The 21,485-nt window shown below is 38.5% G+C and overlaps 1 long non-coding RNA gene and 1 pseudogene across 5 annotated transcripts in view; one reads left to right on the top strand and one right to left on the bottom strand.

Moving 5' to 3' along the window:
- Positions 1-21,485, bottom strand: part of LOC102158810 (uncharacterized) — a 349,547-nt gene that overhangs the window by 306,171 nt on the left and 21,891 nt on the right. The gene's annotated exons all lie outside the window — the stretch shown is intronic.
- Positions 16,378-16,467, top strand: LOC146404273 (U6 spliceosomal RNA; annotated as a pseudogene).

Below are 21,485 nucleotides of genomic sequence, written 5' to 3'. Positions count from 1 at the left end.
TTACAGGTCTACTTTGTCTATAATAAGACTACAACAGCTTTTGGTTACTGTTTTTAAGCTTATCTTGTCCTATCCATTTACCTTTTTTTTTTTTTTTTTTTTTTTTTTTGTCTTTTTAGGGCCGCACCTGTGGCATATAGAGGTTTCCAGGCTAGTGACCATCAGCCTACACCACAGCCATAGCAACACGAGATCTGAGCTGCATCTGTGACCTGCACCACAGCTTCTGGAAATTCTGGATCTTTCAACCCACTAAGCAAGGCCAGGGATCAAATCCACATCCTCATGTATACTAGTCAGATTCTTAACCTGCTGAGCCACAGTGGGAACTCCTCCATTCACCTTTAACTTTTCTATGTCCTTGAATATTTGCATCCCTTATTCTTTATAAACAGTATACGGTTGGATTTGCATTTTTATCCAGTCTTACAATCTCAGTCTTTTAGTTCATTTACTTACAATGCAATCACCAATTTAGTAGGTTTATAACTATAATTTTACCATTTGTTTTCTATTTTACTCTCTGTTTTTTTTTCTGTTGTTTTATTTTTTAGGGCCACACCAGCAGCATATGGAGGTTCCCAGGCTAGGAGTCCAATTGGAGCTGTGGTTGCCAGCCTATGCCACAGCTCACAGCAACACCAGATCCTTAACCCACTGAGCAAGGCCAGGGGTCAAACCTGCGTCCTCATGGATACTAGCTGGGTTTGTTAACCACTGAGCCATGACAGGAACTCCTACTCTCTGTTTTCATTTTATTCTCCTTTCTTTCATTTGTTGGATTAATCAAATATTTTTTTCATCTTTTTTTCTGTTAAATGTTATACTATATTTTCATTGTTCTTATATATATTACATACATATCAAGCATACTTCAGTTATTACATTCTACTATAAATTACTAGTTTTATCACTTATCAATACTGCTAGAACCTTAGAATACTTTTATCCTCTTTGGCTTTTTTGCATTATTTTTGCCATGCACTTAATTATATATCAACTTGAGACCCCAAAAGACATTATTATTATTGTTCTATACAGTCAATATTCATTTATGTTTGCCTACACATTTTCTCTCTCTTGTGTTCTTCATTCGCTCTTGAAGTTATATACTTCTTTCTGAAGAACTCTCTTAACTATTTCTTTTAGTATAGGCCAGGTGGCAAAACAAAAACAAAAACAAAAAACTTCCATTTTATCTGTCTGAAAATGTCTTTATTTTGCCATAATTTTTGAAATGTATTTTCACTGAGTATTGACTTGTTATTTTCTTACAGCATGCTAAAATGCCATTCCATTGCCTTCTGACTTCAATGGTCTCAGTTAAGAAGTCATATGTAAGTCTTATCACATATTACTTTGAAAGTAATGTTTTTTCTCTGATGAATTTAAGACTTTTTCTACTTATTAGATTTTTGGCAGTTTTATATATGAGATGCCAGGTAATGTTTCTATTGCATTTCTATCACCTAAAATCTATGGATTGGTATCTTTAATAGCTTTAGAAAATTGTTAGCCATTAACTCTTTGAATATTACTTATAATCTATTCTCTCATCCTCTCCTAAGACTTCAAATACATGTCCTTCTCAGAATGTTCTACATTGCTATTATCTGGTTTGTCTGTTTTTCTATTATTTTTCTCTCTCTGTTTATGCTTGAGTATTTTCTATTAACCTATTTCCTGATTAAAAACAAAAACAAGGAGTTCCTGCTGTGGTGCAACAAGATCAGTGGTGTCTTGGGAGTGCTGGGAATGCAGGTTCAATCCCCAGCCCAGCACAGTAGGTTAAGGATCCAGCATTGCCACAGCTGCAGGTTAGGTTACTCTATGGCTCGGATCTGATCCCTGGCCAGGGAGCTCCATATGCCATGGGGCAGCCAAAAAAATAATAAAATAAAAACAAAAATCATAGAGCCTCCAGATCATGTTACCTTTTACCAGAAAGGCTTTCCTCTCCAGTAATAATAAAAACAGTTATTAGGAAAACATTCTCAAGCCAATCAGGGATTGAGCTGTGTTGGGGCTGTGATAAAGTTTTGGTAAAACTCAATCTAGTTATGTTTGACCCTGTTCCCATGGCATGGATTTCTAGGGCTTTTAACTATAAACTGGAAGGATTTTGATTTCCCAAATCCAAAAGATGGAGGGAGATTCAGTTCTGCCTTTCAGAGATTTACAGCTTAGTTCTTTATCTTCCTATTCCACACAGCTTCAAATATGGCAAATGTCTACAAAAGATGATCAGCTATGTGTCTGAGACTTCTTAAGTCTCCAATTTTGTTATTACAGTTCCCAAAAAGTCAAAATTTCTGCTGGTTTCTCTGTTCCCCAGGAATGGTCTTCTGCCAAAGAACAGGCTTAGATGTTTGAATTCCAGATGCATCCAGATTTAGTAAGTGTCCCAGATGAAAAGTACCTGTGAATCAGTTCACCACTCCTTAGGTGAATTCATCCCTTGCCTATTTTGTTTTGGGGCTTCCTCCCCTGGAAGAGTGCTCATTTCCTAAACATCACAAGACTATAAGAGATATTTCACTCTGCTTTTCAGGAGCTTAAATTTTGTCACCCTGGCTCCATACAACTACTAAAAATTTTATTTTCTCCAAAAAGTAGCCTTCAGCCAAGGTCAAATCCTCATCTTTAGGCCATGCCCAGGATCACCAAATGCCCTCAGGGGGACAAATGGCTTCTGATCACCAGCTTTCTTCTCTGAAATTATAGTTCATTTTGTCCTCATTCCTCCCATAGCTCTCTGGTGTTTTTAAATCATGTTTTGAAACTTGTCCAGTTTTTTCTAATTGTTTTCAGCAGGAACACTGCTGTGCCACAAGCTACTAGATTGTGCTCAGAGGTGGAAAACTACATAAATCTCCTAACAGCCTTTGCTGCTTCCACCCTGGCAATGCTGTAGGCTATTGACCACATAGAAGCCAGGATTATTCTTTTAAATCACAAATCAGATCATATCACCCCACTGCACCTATAATCAAATCCAAACTCCCTCTCATGCCTTCAAGGACCTACATGTTTTGTCCTAGTCCTTCTCTGACCTCATCTCTTAGCTTTCTCTTCCTTATTCACTGTGCTAGAGTGAAAAGTGAACAGAATTTAACTCTGAGATATATATTGTGGGCAGACGCTTCAGGCCTTCTAGTTATTCCTCAAGCATCCTCACTGGAAATCTGGTCTTGTCCCCTGTCCCACTCTATCTCAGAATATAAGTGCTACAAGACCAGGGACTTTGTTTACCTTTTTCAATCATTTTATCCTCAGCACCTTGAAATAGTGCACAGCCATATCATAATTCCTAGACATATATTTATTTAATGAATGCATGAAATTGAAGCTACCTTATCTGAAATGTAGCTAGAGTTCTGAAGTCCTGCCTAACAACCTCCTCTTTATTGCCTATGATAACCTAGAGAATTGATTACATATTTTTAGAGTCTTAAAGGAACCCTCAAACATGTCCAAGGCAAGGTGGAGTTCCAAGAATCACACTTTGGAAATCAAATGAATCACTAAGATTCATTTCTTTCTCATTCTAATATTCATAAATAAAATGTTGGGATAAAAGCTAAAGCTGAGTATCCTAAAAGACCTGCTTCACTGATACTTTTTTAGGGTGCAAGAAAAATATGATTATGTCCTTAGATACCATAATAATCAAGAAGGTGAATATTAAAGGCAAAAAGATCAATAACTATTTACTTATTTTGTAGCCGCTACTTATTTTCTAGTGAAACCTTTTCACTTCAGCACCAGGTTTTGGAAACCCAATCAAAATTAGTCCTAGGATTTCCTCTGAACAAAAAGGATACTCTTCTTCAGAATCTAAACAACTAGATATTTCAGGTGTATAACTTAAATTTTTATAGTTTTGCAATTTGGGTTCATTAAGAACTTAGGCACAGAGTTATACAAGTTTCATTTTCAGGGGAAAAGGGGGGCAAAAGTAAGTGTTTTTATTAACCTATGGTCTGCTTTCCCCAGAGATGAAAAAGTATTTCATGTTTATGGAACTTCACAAAAGAAATGACTATATAAGGTCCAAACAACTCTAGTCTCTAGAAAGAACTGCATTTCATCAACAGAGGTCATTAGTAATCACTCACACAGACCTGGTATTTTCTTCCCACCTGTACAAAAAGTATCACTTTGTTCTCTCCCTGGGCAACTTCCCATCACTCCTCAAGGCAAGATTTCCCTGAAGTCTGACCTCAGAAGGCGCAAAGGTTGTAGAGTTAACTCTGGTACCTATCCCTTCTCGCATGTGATTCCATTTCCCCAAAGAGGGCATAATTTGGTTTTATTTTCTTAAATAAAACAACACAAAAATAATGAGTCATTATAAAGTGAACACTGAACTAAAACTTAAAATGAACAATAAGTACTTTAGACCATGGAAAAATTATTTCGGGACAACTTAAAGCCATGATCAGAAGGCAAATTCTTTTATGGCTATAAGAACGCAATTTTTCTCTGGTAGTTCTTAGCTGGAATTATTAGCATCATCAAATATTATTGTAACACATTCATAGGCCACAACTAACTCTACATCTAAAACAAAAGCTCAAGGTAATCTGAGATTGACACAAATTCTACTTACTTTCTACAATTAACCTTGATGGCCTTTTAAATTCCAAGCATTCATGTAAGACACAGGTAATTATCAAATAACAAAACATTTGAGAATGTTTCATTCTAGTACATCTCTAGATTTCTCTTCACATTAGCCTTTAGAACTCAAACACATAAAATGCTTTTTGCTTCTTGGATCAGATCAAAACTGAAAACACTTTTGTCTCTAGATGTTTAACAAAATAATGATCAAATAAATAGAAACTATTAATGTTCACTTGTGAGCCTTAGCCTATAATTCAGAAGTTTCAAATGGTAGCCAGCAGACCAAATCCAACACATATATGACTTTCATTCGATCCACACAGTGGGTTTTTTTTTTTAATCTGAATTCATTGCCAACACTTAAAAGTCAAGAAATGTCACCGTAAAAATCCAAATGCCCAGCTTCTCTTGAAAAAGCCTATGTCAGCTATGCCTTGTAGAGAGAATCCGCCTAAGCAGCGAGTGGGCTGACATCCGACATGTACCCGTTTGCCATGCCAGGTCTATAGCCACTAAAATGAAGGAGTGTCATTGATAGATATAGAGCAGCCTTGTGCAGATTAGAAAATGACACTCCTTCCTTCCGGAATCAAGATTTCTTGTTCAAAAGTACTAGACTATAGAGCATAAAGCATGAAGGCAAACGTACTAGACCACAAAGCATAAAGCATGAAGGGCCTACCTCTCATGATTCTCTCCCCAACACTCTCACATAGTAGGAGCTTTAAACGCATTAGTGGAATGGATAAGTGAATGAAATTACTCTCTAGGCTGCAATGCGAATTGGGAAAAGAGCAAGATCCTTCTCCCTCCCTAATCCAGACATACTTTCCAACAAGAATCAAGGGATACAATTACGACAGGATTCCATGCCAAAGGAAAGATGCACTTGAACAACATAAACAACATCAAATATTTGCTTTGGGTTGACACAGATTGCCTGGGCAATTAAACGTCATAATGTTATAAGGTATAGAATCCAAAAACAGGAAAAGTCCAACCAACCCCACCACCAAAAAAAAAAAAAAAAAAAAAAAAAAAGGCATAAGGAGGCTATATTAAGGGAAGCACTAACTCAGGGCACATGGTCCAGAACCCCATTAGGAAAGAGCTGCAGACCGTCACTTTTCAAGTGGCCCCATGAAAAACCATAGGATACATACTGGAAGATACACTTAAAGGTAGAAAATTTTGGACTCTAGGGATGTCCCAAAGGCAGTCAATAAAAGAATGGGCCAAAGGCGGAGTTCAGTGGCTCTTAAACACTATTTCTGCTTGAAAATAACAAACAAAGCTGGTATACCCAGAAGGCCTACCTACTCAACTGTCCTCTGTCCTCAAAAATACACCGAGACTCTGGCGGGGTTTGCTCAATAGGGAAAACAAGGTAGTTGACACCCTCTAGGTAGCAGCTTGAATCTAATATGTAAAGGCAGGAATGGATGAGCAATGAGATGCTGCCGTGTAACACTGGGAACCACATCTAGTCACTTATGATGGAGCATGATGATGTGAGAAAAAAGAATGTGTACCTGTATGTATGACAGGGTCACCTCGCGGTACAGTAGAAAATTGACAGAACATTGTAAACCATCTATGATGGGGAAAAAAATCATTAAAAAAAATAATAAAGAAAATAAAATGTAAAGGCAAGTGAGATTCGGTCTTCCAAATCTTTCTTCTGATAACTATCAGTATCATGCGCCCTCCCACTTACTTTCCTTTGAAAACAGGCAAGACTGGGTATGACAAACTTGTTATATTAGGACAACTGGAAACTGTGATGCTACCTCTATGTGGGTAATGTAGCGAAAAGGTATGCTCACTGAGGCAGACAACCAGAATGTGTCAGTTCAGAGGGGAAAAAAAAACCTCCTCTCCCTGGCAAAATATTTCACACTAAAAACTATAGCTCTTCCAACGCAAGACTTACTAAATGATATACCCGGGGGGGAAGTGGCTTCATGTTGCAATAAACACCTTATTGCACAAGGTATTTTTTGATCTACCCTCTTTTTTAAGGATAATGAATTTTTTTAGCTGTTCAAAAACGAGGCAATTTGCAATCATATATTCCTTACTATGGGAGGTTTCAGTGGCTTCATTTTAATCACCTAGATCTCACATTGCTGAAAAAAATGAGTTAGCTGCTGCCGCTTTGATGCATAAATGCTTTGTTTTTAAGGAAAGAAATGAGATTTTCTATTTCTACCAGTGAAAGGGCGATGAGCAGAGCTGCCATTCGGTGACTCCTGTTCCCTGACTAGGTGCCTGTAAAGGGCCAGGTGGTGTTTATGCAGATGACTGAGCAAGTTACAATGTGGCCTTCCTTTTGGATAAAACATTAGTGTATCAGATGTGACAAATCAGATGTTCATCTTCCGCACTTCTGCATTATTTTACATGGAGAATTAGATGATGTGCTGGCTTAGCTTTTCGCTTTTGTTTTTTTTTTTTTCTTTTTTCCTTGAGAATAAGTTCATAAATAAAGTTCCCTCTGCACTGTGCATAATCACCGTCTCACAGAATAGCTAACTGGCTAGGTATTATGATAATTACAACTATACCTATCCTGCATTGTCCAAGAGAAGAAGCACGTGTTCTGGGCAACAAAAAGCATACTCTTCACACACGCTAAGAGATAGCTGTATAGTATCCATTCCTATACTCTTGTCGTCAAGGAAAAACCTCCTCGTGATATCTGGAGGCAAAGCACCTGATGCCCAGGGTCCAGCTAGGATATGAGCATGTTCCGACCACCAAGATGCAAGCCTCAAAACCATTTCCCACCATGCGCAAAATGAACATCTATTTCCAATCCAAAGGGATGTATGCCTTTTGCAGATTACATACATAACTTTAAATCAGACTTTAAAAGACTTCCAATTTTTTTTTAGGGCTGCTTCTATGACATGTGGAAGTTCCCAGGCTAAGGGTCAAATAGGAGCTGCAGCTGCTGGCCTAGGGCACAGCCACAGACACAGCCACGCCAGATCTGAGCCATGTCTGTGACCCAGGCCATAGCTCACAGCAATGCCAGGAACTTAACCCACTGAGCAAGGCCAGGGATCAAACCCGTATCCTCATGGATACTAGTCGGGTTATTTTCTGCCGAGCCACAGTGGGAATTCCCCAGAATACCTTGTAAATATACAAATAACATTTCCACCTACAGAATTTACAGTAGCATTGCCCTCACTTCGCATCATCAGGCTTTCAAACCACTCCAACCCCCCCACTGGCTACTGTCCACAACACTGCTGTTTCACTCAAGGAAATGCAGTCAGTCACTTCCCGGGAACAAAGATTTCCAATAAAAACCACTGAAAATTTAAGCTGTTTTGTGTAAATGGTATCTTTATTTCCAGAGCTCCTGTTATGAATTAGAAGAGCACTCTGTTGCTAGTGAGAAACTAACAGAGGAAGGCAAATGAATAATTTCAGGGCTCTTACAAGTTCTATTAAGGCCTTTAATTCAAGGATCCACTCAGCAAATACTGCGATTCTACCACGACATGCAGTTCAAGATGAGACCTTTCCCACCAGGAGAAAAGGAGGAGGCGCTACGAACACCACGAGAGAAATACAAGCTACTAGTGAAATTTCGGGGGGCAGGTGGAAAACAGAAGAATTTATGGAAAACACAGCATTTTCAGCTGAGTCCTGGAGGAGGGTGGTTAGGCTCTAAGTTTGTGAAGACTGGGGGAGGGAAAGTGAGACAGGAGGAAGGGGTCATGATCCCAGACCACTTAAGTGATCCATTGCTAGAGTGTGGTCACTATGGCTAAACACTGCTTTCATTATTTAAAGTAGTGATTAATAGATTTGGTATATTTTATAAAATATATTTGATATATTTTATAAAATATATTTGATATATTTTAATATGTCAATTTATTTATGACTAAAATGTTAATATTTTAAGATTATATTCTGATACTTTGATATATTTTATTTACAAATAACCATTGATACAATTTTTTTTTTGGCCATGTCTGTGGCATGTGAAAGTTCCCAGGCCAGGGATCGAACCCAGGCCACAGCAGTAACCCAAGACACAGCAGTGACAATGCCAAGTCCTTAACTGCTAGGCCACCAGAGGACTCTGATATAATTATTATTAAATAATAATAATTAATGTATTTTAGTGATAATACCTATTACAACAGCTCCTATTTATAAAGTCTTTTTCTTCATGCCATGCACTAGTCTAAGCTGCATATGAATTCTGATAACTGTCACCACAATCTTGTGACGTGCTATTAGCATTTTCATTTTACAAATAGAAAGGTAAGAAAGATTAAGTAACTTGCCCCAAGTCACTACAAGAATTTGGAAGAGCAAGGCTTTGACCAGTGTGGTCCGACTCCAGAGCTCATGCTTATAATGTCTATGCTGATACTGCCAGATTAAAGACCACGGGATCCAATGATATACCGCCGTTGCCAATGCAGAATATGCCATATTGCAGTTATTTTTTCACTCCTTCCTTCCATCCCCCTCCTGTCTCCCAGTCCATACAATAGCTTTCAGCCCACTGCCTCTCCTACCCTACATCTCAAACCCCCCTTGCTCCCCAGTCCACGGCCACTGGCTACTGGGCTCTCTTCATCTCTTCTCAGGCCATTTATTCCAAGCCATTCTCCCCACAGCAGTGATGGAATATCATAAGACTTTGGGGGACACGAGGTAAGCAATTTAGTCCTGATGACAGTTCAAGTTACAAGCTTGTAAAACACTCAACTAGTGAGGGCATTGAGTAAAATGATAAAAACTGCCAAAGTCACACAGCTAGTAAGTCCAAGAGGCTGGACTTGAATCTATGTCCATCTGTTTCCCAACACACGACTCCATCCGCTAGACCACACCTGAGAGCGTCTTTTGAATCCCAGCTGTGAATTCAACACTGACATACATTCAATTTAATTCTTTTTTTTTTTAAGCTATTGTCTTTCTTAGGGCTGCACCTGCAGCATATGGAGGTTCCCAGACTAGGGTTCAATTGAATCTGAAGCCACCAGGCCTATACCACAGCCACACAGCAACATGGGATCCAAGCTGCGTCTGCAACCTATACCACAGCTCACTGTAGTGCTGGATCCTTAACCCACTGAGCAAGACCAGGGATTGAACCCTCATCCTCATGGATGCTAGCTGGGTTTGTTAACCGCTGAGCCATGACAGGAACTCCTAAATTTAATTCTAACGGAGCCATCCATGGAGATTCTTCCCATAAAATCTCCTTTAACCTTCCTAACATACCTTTCATGAGTATGCTATTTAATATTTTTCATATACAATTGTATCTTCCCCAACTCTCTGCAACGTGAGTTCCTTTAAGTCCAGAAGGATAATACTCACCTTGATATCACCTTAGAACATAGTAAAGTGTCTTAATACCTTCTAGTCACTCAATAAATGATTCCTGGGAGTTCCTGTCATGGCTCAGTGGTTAACGAATCCGACTAGTATCCATGAGGACGCAGGTTTGACCCCTGGCCTCACTCAGTGGATTAAGGATCCGGCATTGCAGTGAGCTGTGGTGTAGGTCGCAGATGCGGCTTGGATCTGGTGTTGCTGTGGCTGTGGTGTAGACCAGCGGCTACAGCTCCGATTAGACCCCTAGCCTGGGAACCTCCATATGCTGTGGGTGTGGCCCTGAAAAGACAAAAAGACAAAAAATAAATAAGTAAATAAAAATTTTTTAAAATAATAAAACAAATGATTCTGAGTAAGTAAACACGTCATGGTCTTAGATAATTCAGTAGCTGTTTCAGAATCATCATCAACACTACTCAATATTACAGCAGAGATAGCATTAGTGAGAAAAGAGAGACCACTGGAACAACTGATCCCCTGGGTTATTGTATTGGTCTTCTACTTTTCAGGCATCCACAGGCAAACTAGACACCCACAGCCTAGGAGCAGCATTCTGACCAAGCAACGCAGGTTCCGGTTGTCGGAATGAAAATGTCTGGGAGACGACATGAACAAAACAGCCAAAGGACCCGAGGAAGTAGCAGTGGGACATTAACAGCATATGCTACTTCAACATCTGATAAGTTTCAAAAGACCATAGTGAAAATTACATCATTCCATTGTTTAAAAAATTTCATGAACACAATCATTTAAGAAATTGTGTAGATTTCTGGCTTTGGCAACATGACAGGCTAAGTTAATACACACACACACACACACACACGATAACCATATAGAAACTTTGAGTAAATCTGGAAAGAAGGAAGCTAGGAGAAAGTAATTATTATTAGTAGTAGTAGTATTGCTGCAATACATAGCATGCAGGAGTTCCTGGGCCAGGGACAATGCCAGACCCTTAACGGCTAGGCTACCGGGGAACTCCAGGAAGTAATTGTTTAAACTTCTGTATGAAACCTTGAACTCACTCTCAATCTGAACACCCATGGAATCTATCAGAGTCAGCATAGCAAAGGCTCTGAGAACTGAACTACAGTGTAGACCACCATGGAAGGTGGGCAAGCTGTAAAAACCGAACTAGCACTGCAAAGTCTGAACACTAAAACTAAAACTAAACACTGCAAAGTCTGAACACTAAAACTAAAACTAAACACTGCAAAGTCTGAACACTAAGACTAAAACTAAACACTGCAAAGTCTGAACACTAAGACTAAAACTAAACACTGCAAAGTCTGAACACTAAAACTAAAACTAAACACTGCAAAGTCTGAACACTAAAACTAAAACTAAGCACTGCAAAGTCTGAACACTAAAACTAAAACTAAACTAAGTTTAGTGTTCAGACTTTGCAGTGCTAGTTCGGTTTTTACAGCTTGCCCACCTTCCATGGTGGTCTACACTGTAGTTCAGTTCTCAGAGCCTTTGCTATGCTGACTCTGATAGATTCCATGGGTGTTCAGATTGAGAGTGAGTTCAAGGTTTCATACAGAGGTTTAAACAATTACTTTCTGGAGTTCCCCGGTGGCCTAGCTGTTAAGGGTCTGGCGTCGTCCCTGGCCCAGGAACTCCTGCATGCTATGTGTGCAGCAAAAATAATAATAATAAATATGTGTAACTGGGTCATCATGCTGTACAGTAGGGGAAAAAAAAGCTGTACTGGGGAAATAACAATTAAAAAATTAAAATTAAAATTAGATTAAATTTTAAAAAAGAAAAATAATTAAGCCCACTGAAACCAGGTCAGGACTTGAAGTCTAAGTGTAATAATGCTGATTGGTTGCTTAAAAAAAAAAAAAAAAAGGTCATTCTCCAGATTTTAAGTGAGCCTGGAATCTCATAACTCAGTATTCAAAATGGCCAAGAAACAATCCAAAATTACTTGAAATACAAATAACTAAGAAAATTTAAACAACTGAAAGAAAATGGCACTTAACAGACACCAACATTGAAATAACTCCCAAGGGTTGGAATTATCAAACAAACGAACAAATAAAAAACATACGGCAGCAATTAAAACCATGCTATATGAAGTAAGGGCAAATAATCCATAAACAGGTGGAATGATAGATATCCTCATGAAAGAAAGAGAAGCTACAGAGTAAAAATTAGAAGAAAATTCTATAGCTGAAAACCACAATAGAAATTTTAAAATTCACTAGAAAGACTCAATAGAGATGAAAGAAGAGTCAGTGAACTTGAAATTAGATCAGTAGAAACTATCCAATCTGAACACTAGAAAAAAAGTTAAAAAAATAAATAAAGCCTCAGAGACCACTGGAACAATATCAAAAGGTCTAACATTTATTTAAATGGAGTCCCAGAAGACGAGAAAAAAAGAGTGGTAAAGAAAAAAATCTGAATAATGGCTAAAAATGTGCCAAATTTGATGCAAGTCTTAAATTTACAAATCCAACAACCTCAGTGAACCAAACAGGATAGGATGAAAACTCTAGCCACACTCAGTCATATCATGATGAAAATGCTGAACATGAGTGATAAACTTTTTAAATCTTGAAAGTAGCCAGGGAAAATTACATTCCATACTTCAGGTGGGGGAAGGGTAAAGTGGGGTTTTAATTATTGCAGCTTTCTTAGAAACTATGGAGTTCATATATGCATAACTGAATCACTCTGATGTACAACTGAAACTAACACAACACTGTAAATTAACTATACTTCAATTGAAACATTGAATAGGGATTTCCCTGATGGCCAAGAAGGTTAAGAATCTAGTGTTGTCACTTCTGTGGCAGGGGTTCGATCCCTGGCCGGGGAACATCTACATGCCTTGGGCATGCCAAAATAAAAATTGAATAAAACACAGAAAATATGGATTCCAGAAGACAATTATACTTTAGAAATACATATTATTACATCTTAAATTATTTTTCATTCTCCTTTTATTCAAATCAGAGTACTATTATTTATGTTTTCTATAAATTTTATTCTAGGATACTAAACGAGCTTCACAGAATCCCTGTTACAAGGGACATCAGGTGTCTGATAAGGCTGAGAATCACAGGTTTAGGAGGAAGTGAGTGTGTGTGGACTGGCCCCTTCTGGGTCCTCTTTCGGACACAAGGGTGCCTCAAGGTCTCCACTGTCTCTGTCTGTGTTTGGTGGATATATCTAATACTGGAGCAAGGTCTTTGAAAGCCCACGGTGGCTATACATCAAATTCATGTCTCCAAAGCAGTTCTATCTGTCAGGCTCCTGTGTCTACTTTTCAACTGCTTTGGTGCCTGCCTGTTGAAATCTAGGCCATTTCAATATTTCCTGTCTCCACCGTCTGAGAGCACTGCAAGCATCTGTGGAATCTGCTACATCACCACTCATCATAATATCTAAGTTCCAGATCCACCACCCTGCCCTTGTTGAGGCCAAAGCCAGAAATCCTTCCCCAAGCCCCTCCTGTGTGCTTCATCCAAGGCCTGTTGACTGAGGAAGCCAGCATCTCCTCCCCCCTGCTCCCAGCTGCCCACTGCCAGAGCCCTAACCCATGGAGCACTCCATTGCTCCCGCCTGGCAGAACTTGGTCTGGCCAGGATGGCCACACTCCCTGGCGAGCACACATGGTAGGGGGCTCCAGCCACATTCCCTAGAAAAATTTCCTGTACCTGAATCACATTTTTTAAGTATTAACAGAAAATAACCATCAACCTAACTCTGTATCAAAAGTATCCATCAGCCAGCTAGACAGCCATTTATGACAAACCCACAGCCAACATAATACTCAATGGTGAAAAACAAAACGGCTTCCAACTAAATTCTGGAAGGATGCTAACTCTCACCACTTCTATTCAACATAGTACTGGAAGTCCTAACCATAGAAATGAGACAAAAAAAAACAAATAAAAGGTATCCATATTGGAAGGGAAGAGGTAAAATTGTCATTATATGCAGATGACATGTTTCTGTATATATACAGAAAGCCCCAAAGATTACACACAAAAACTATTAGAACTGATAACCAAATTCAGCAAGGTACCAGGTTACAAGACTAACACACGGAAGTCTGTTGCATTTCTGTACACTAATAATGAAATATCAACAAGATGAAGTAAAAATATATATATCATTTAAAATCATGTAAAAATATAAAATACCTAGGAATAAACCTAACAAAGAAGTGAAAGACCTATTGCTAAGATCTATAAAATATTGATAAAAATTGAAGATGATTCAAAGAAATGGAAAGATATTCCATGTTCTTGGATGGGGAGAAGTAATATTGTTAAAATGATCATTCTACCCATTCTACCCAAAGCAATCTAAAGATTTAACGTGATCCCTATCAAATTACCCATGACATTATTCACAGAATTGCAACAAATAATCCTGAACTTTGAATGGAACCGCAAAATACTCAGAATTGCCAAAGCAAACCTGAGGAAAAAAAAAACAAAGCTGGAGGCATAACCCTTCCAGACTTCAAACTATACTACCACAAAGCTACAGTAGTCAAAACAGTATGGTATTGACACAAAAAAACACACATATCTTCAATGGAATAGAATAGAAAGCCCAAAAGTAAACCCACACTCCTACAGTCAATTAATCTTCAACAAAGGAAATGCATATACAATGGAGAAAAGACAGCAATTAGTGTTGGGAAAGATGGACATTTACATTACATGAGAGTAAACGAAGTTAGAACACTCTCACGCCATACATAAAAATAAACTCAAAATGTCCTAAAGACTAAAATACAAGACATGATACCATAAAATTTTTAGAAGACAACATAGGCAAAACATTCAGTGACATAAATCATAGCAATATTTTCTTAGATTGGTCTCCCAAAGCAAAAGAAATAAATGCAAAAATAAACAAACTGGACCTAAGCAAACTTATAAGATTTGCACAGCAAGCAAACCATAAACCAAGTGAAAATACAGCATATGATCTGGGAGAAAATATTTACAAATGATGCCAACAAGGGCTTAATTTCCAAAATATACGAACAGCTCATATAATTCAATGTCAAAAAAAAAAAAAAAAGAAACAACTCAATGAGAAAAATGGGCAGAAGATCTAAATAGACATTTCTCCAAAGAAGACATGCAGATGGCTAACAGGCACATGAAATGGTACTCAACATCACTAATTATTAGAGAAATGCAGGTCAAAACTGCAATGAGATATCACCTCAGATCAGTCCCAATGGCCACCACCGAAAAGTCTCCAAATAATAAATGCTGGAATGGGTGTGGAGAAAAGGGAACCTTCCTACACTCCTGGTGGGAATGTAAACTGGAACAACCTATGGAGGGTCCTTGAAAAACTAAAAATAAAGTTACCATAAGATCTTGCAATTCCACTTCTGGGCATATATATGGAGAAAACTCTAATTCACAAAGATACATGCACCCCAATATTCATAGCAGCACTATTTACAATATCCAAGACATGACAAGAATTCAAGTACCCATCAACAGAAAATTGGATTAAGAAGATGTAGTATAGGCAGTTCTCGTTGTGGTTCAGCAGAAATGAACCCGACTAGTATCCATGAGGATGTGGGTTTAATCCCTGGCCCCACTCAGTGAGTTAAGGATCTGGCATTGCCATGAGCTGTGGTGGAGGACCAAGATGTGACATTGCTATGGCTGTGGTGTAGGTTGACAGCTGAAGCTCCAATTTGACCCCTAGCCTGGAAACCCATATGCCACACCTATGCCTCACCCCGCCAAAAAAAAAAAAAAAAAAAGAAAGAAGCTGTAGTGTATATATACAATGGAATTCTTTTCAGCCATAAAAAGGAATGAAATACTATCACCATTTGCAGCAACCCAGGTAGACCTAGAAATTATCATACTAACAGAAGTAAGGTCAGACAAAGACAAATATTATATGATATTTCTTATACATGGAAGCTAAAAAAATGGCAAATGATACAAATGAACTTACAAAACAGAATGAGACTCACAGACATAGAAAACTTATAGTTGCCAAAGAGTAAAGGCGGGGCAGAAGGGATAAACGGGAAGTTTGGGATTAAGGGATAATCACTACCATATATAAAATAGATAAACAGCAGGGACTTACTGTATAACACAGGGAACTATACCCAATATTTATAATAACCTATAATGGAAAATAATCTGATATATATATATGAATTATAAAATATAGAATTCATATTAATTATATCATTTCATATTAATACAAAATATGAATACTATGTTTTACAATTCATATATAGAGAATATATAAAATTCATGTATATAGGAATCACTCTGCTGAAACTAACACAATATTGTAAAACAACGGACATCAATTTTTTTAATTTTTTTTTTAAAAAACCATCAGGTGCTCGCTTTGGCAGCACATATACTAAAATTAGAACAATGGCCCCTGCATGAGGATGACATGCAAATCTGTGAAGTATTCCATGTTTTTTGGATAAGCAATGAGATCCTGCTGTATAGCACTGGGAACTATATCTAGTTACTTGTGATGATGCATGATGTAGGATAATGTGAGAAAAAGAATGTATATGTACACATACATATATGCGCGTGACTGGATCACTTTGCTGTATAGTAGAAAATTGACAGAACACTGTAGAAAAAATAAAAATCATTATAAAAGGAAAAAATAAATTCTTTTTTGTTGTTGTTGTTCTTTTTGTCTTTTTAAGGCCATACCTGCAGCATATGGAGGTTCCCAGGTTAGGGGTCTAATTGGAGCTGTGGCTGCCAGCCTATGCCACAGCCACAGCAATGCCAGATCCGAGCCGCATCTCTGACCTATACCACAGCTCACTGCAATGCCAATCCTTAACCCACTGAGCGATGCCAGGGATCGAACCTGAAATGTCATGGTTCCTAGTCAGATTCGTTTCCGCTGAGCCACGACAGGAACTCCAATAAATTCTTAATTATATAAAAAAAAAACCATCAGAATGAAGATGAAATAGACATTTTTGGATGAAGGAAAACTAAGAAAATTTGTCACTTGTGTACATGCTTTCAAAGAAATGTTAAAGAACCTCTTTGGTTATAATGAAAGCAATAACCGAAGGAAACTTGGAAGGTCAAGAATGAAGGAAGAGCAAAAGAAACTGTATATATTTAAGTAAATTATTTTATTTTTGTCTCAAATTTGTTATAATATATACGATTGCTGAAAGCAAAAATTATAGTACTGTCTGATGGAATTTCAGTGTAGGCAGATGTAATTCATATGACAACTACATCAAAAATAGCAAAAGATGGATTTCCCATCATGGCTCAGAGGAAACAAATCTGACTAGTATCAATGAGGATGCAGGTTTGATCCCTGGCCTCTCTCAGTGGGTTAAGGAGCTGGCATTACTGTGAGCTGTGGTGTAGGTTGCAAATGAAGCTCAGATCTGGCTTTGCTGTGGCAGTGGCATAAGCTGGTGGCTACAGCTCCAATTCAACCGCTAGCCTGGGAACTTCCATATGCTGTGGGCACAGCCCTAAAAAAAGACTAAAAAAAAAAAATAAGAAAAGGTTAAAAAATAAATGGGAAATGGTAAAGGGACTGGCAATTTCTTAATTGTAACTGAAATGGCAAAATATTAAATCTAAATAGATTGTGTGAAGTTTGGTATGTATATTGTAATCCCTGAACTAGCCACTAAAAGAAAAACTGTATAAAGACATATACTGAAAAGCACGACAGATAAATGAGAATGGAATTGTAAATATTCAAATAAATCAAAAGAGGACAAAAAGCCAAAAACAAAGATAGTGAAAAACAAAGGGATAAACAGAAAACTAGTAAAATAGTAAAGCTAAATCCAGCCATATATAATTACACTAAATGTCAATGATCTAAAGACCAGCTAAATGACAGAGATGGTTAGATTGGTTACTCTTAAAGATTAAACTATATGCTGTTTAAAAGAAATCCATCCTGGAGTTCCCGTCGTGGCTCAGTGGTTAACAAATCCGTCTAGGAACCATGAGGTTGCGGGTTCGATCCCTGGCCTCGCTCAGTGGGTTAAGGATCCGGCGTTGCCGTGAGCTGTGGTGTAGGTTGCAGACACGGCTCAGATTCTGCGTTGCTGTGGCTCTGGTGTAGGCTGGCGGCTACAGTTCCCATTAGACCCCTAGTCTGGGAACCTCCATATGCTACGGGAGCAGCCCTGGAAATGGCAAAAAAGACAATAAATAAATAAATAAATAAATAAATAAGTCCATCTAAACCTAATGATTTTTAAAAAGTAAAAAAAAATAACAGGATGGAACAGGATATACCATTAAAAACACTAATTTTTAAAAAGCTTACATGGTTAGAAATTAAAGAATGTAGTCTAGGAGTTCCCATTGTGGCACAGCAGAAACAAATCCGACTAGGGACCATAAGAATGCGGGTTAGACTCCTGGCCTTACACAGCGAGTTAAGGATCTGACATTGCTGTGAGCTGTGGTAGAGGTCACAGACGTGGTTTGGATCCTCCGTTGCTGTGGCTGCAGCGAGCGGCTATAGCTCCGATTCAGCTCCTAGCCCGGGAACCTCCATATGCCATGGGTGGAGCCCTAAAACGCAAAAAAAAAAAAAAAAAAAAAAAAAAATGTAGTCTATCTTAGTGAATATTTAATAGACACTGGAAAAGAATGTGTATTCTATTGCCATTACGAAGAGTTCTATAAATGTCAGTTCGGAGGCTAGTTAGTAGTATTCACTTCCTATCCTTGTTGCTCTTCTGTCGGGTTATTCTGTAGCTAACTGAGCGAGGAGAGTTGGACATCTGCAACTTATAATCGTATATCTGTCTATACGACCACCTTAACTGGTTTGGGCTGCTATAACAAACGTAGAAATTCAGTGGCTTCAACAACACTTTTTTTCTCACATTCTGGAGGCCAGGACGGCAAAGATCAAGGTGCTAGCAAATCAGATGCTGGGTGAGAGCCTGTTTCCTGGTTTACAGATGGCTGTCTTATTGTATCCTCACATTGCCCAATATTAATATGTGCTATACAGACTGGCAGTCATCAAGACACTGATGAACAATGAAAGGATAGATACATATATCAATGAAATCATATAAATACGGTGAATTGACTTTTGACAAAGGTGCAAAGGGCAACTGAATGGAGAAAGGATGGTCTTCTCAACAAATGGAGCTAGAACAACGGGACGTCTACGTGCAAAATAAACGAATAAACTTCAAATTATATCTAACACCATATACAAACCTGAGCTAAAACAATGAATTAGAGGCCTGCGTGTAAAGCATAAAAACACTAAATAAACTCTTAGAAGAAAACGGTTTTAAAAGCTTTCATGACCTTGGCTTAGTCTTACGTAGGACACCATGAGACCGACCCATAAAAGAAAAAAATCATAAACCGTAAATTGGACTTCATCGAAATCACAATATGTTATTCTATGAAGGAAATCATAGAGTAAGAAGACAAGACGCAGGCTAGGGAAAAAAATATTTGTAAATCACATATCTGACAAAGACTTGTTTCCAGCATACACGAAGAACTCACAAAACTCAACAAGGAAGCAATGAACCAAAAGAACCTGAAGGAGAATGGATGTGTCCACATGTACAAATTGAACCACTCTGTGATTCTCACATTATAGATCAACTGTACTTCAATCAAACTTTAAAAAATGAAAAGAAAACAATCAACCTAATTTTTAAGGGGAAAAAGGTATGAACACTTCACAAAAGGAAACACATAAATGTCAAATAAGCACATGAAAAAGACTTGTTCAGTATCACTCGACATCATGGAATTGCCCATTAAGACCCCAATGAGAGACCAAAGACACATATTAGAATGACTTTTTTTTTTTTTTTACGGGCCTCACTCATGGCATATGCAGGTTCCCAGACTAGGGGGTCACATAGGAGCTGCAACTGCCAGACTACATAACAGCCACAGCAATGCCGGCCCTTTAACCCACTGAGCAGGGCTGGGGATTGATCCCACTTCCTTGTGGATACTGGTAGGGTTCGTTACCGCCAAGCCACAATGGGAACTCCTAGAATAACTTTTCTAAAAGACAATACCAAGTTCTGATAAGCAAGTGGAGCAACTGGCACTCTCACATGGTGATGATGGGAATGCAATATGATGTGGCCACTTTGGAAAGCCATCCGGTTTAATTATAAAATTAAACCTACACTTACCGTATGATCCCAAAACCCTACTTCTAGGTATTCATCTTAGAGAAATGAAAAGTTTTTCACACAAAAACCTGTATGTGAATGTTTATGGCAGAATAACTGCCAGACTCAGGGCTCAGTAGGAAAAAGGTGTCTTACCCAGAGTGATGTGTCCTCTACAGGAAAAGACTACCTCCGATGTCTAGCTAACGGGGGGGTGGAGGGGGTGGGGGGGTATAGATATGTGGCCCTGAGACAATTTTACAGCACCATCCTAGCCTCAGCGTCCGTTGAAACGTCTGTTGTGACTGCATCACAGCTCGGCTTCTCCCAACTTTACCCAATCCTGCTTCCCCGCCCTTTACAGGTGTGTCTCCTGAGAGCATCCCACAAGAAACCTCCACGTATAAGTCTCCGAGCCTGTTTCCTGGGGAACGCAACCAGCGATACAGTACAATCGAGTCTCCCCGTAGAGAGGGAGAGAAGCGAATGGGATTTGGGGCAGGAATAGGAAGTAGTGAAAAGGCTTAAACTGGGTCTCTATGATATATTTTCTTTTTTGAATGTTTGAAATTTTTTAGCTTTTATAAATATATCTATGTCTTCAACAGACACTGTGAGATATAGCATGGTAATCTAAGCCAAATGTCTCTGCCAGTTATGTGGTAATTTCTAAAAAAGCCACAATATGTAATGTAGGTAATAACATTACCCCAACCTTCAAATACTGAAATGTCAAGTGATACAGTCTACGTGTACTTGGGTAATTGTTCCTGAAAGTCACTTAGGTTTAGAAAAATTCCACTCAATTCTCTAATAAAAATAGAATAAAAAAGAATATTTTCTATTTCATAAGACCAAAATGATAGACTTTGCTAACATATTAGAGTCTCTTTTCATTGACTTTTTTACAGCATTTAAAAGAATAACACTATCGGGAGTTTCCGCTGTGGCACAGCAGAAAGGAATCCAACTAGTATCCAGGAGGACACAGGTTTGATCCCTGGCCTTGCTCAGGGGGTCGGGGATCTGGCATTGCCATGAGCTGTGGTGTAGGTTGCAGACACAACTTGGATCCAGCATTGCTGCGGCTGTGGTGTAGGCCAGCAGCTGCAGCTCCAATTCGACCCCCAGCCTGGGAACTTCCATATGTCGCAGGTGCGGCCCTAAAAAGACAAAAAATAAAAGAATAACAGTATCAAAAAAAAGTTTATATTGCATTTTTCCAGGTATTATCTCATTTTATCAATAAAATCTCTTTAGTTATAAACCCCCATGTTGCACCGTCACGATAAAAATGAGCCTTAATTCTACTCTT

This window comes from Sus scrofa, chromosome 4 (assembly GCF_054392235.1).
Source record: "Sus scrofa isolate SSC_HxYL_T2T_F1_AM1 chromosome 4, Sscrofa_HxYL_maternal_Yorkshire_Landrace_v2.0, whole genome shotgun sequence".
Taxonomy (NCBI): domain Eukaryota; kingdom Metazoa; phylum Chordata; class Mammalia; order Artiodactyla; family Suidae; genus Sus; species Sus scrofa.
This window is presented reverse-complemented; position numbering and strand designations above follow the sequence as displayed.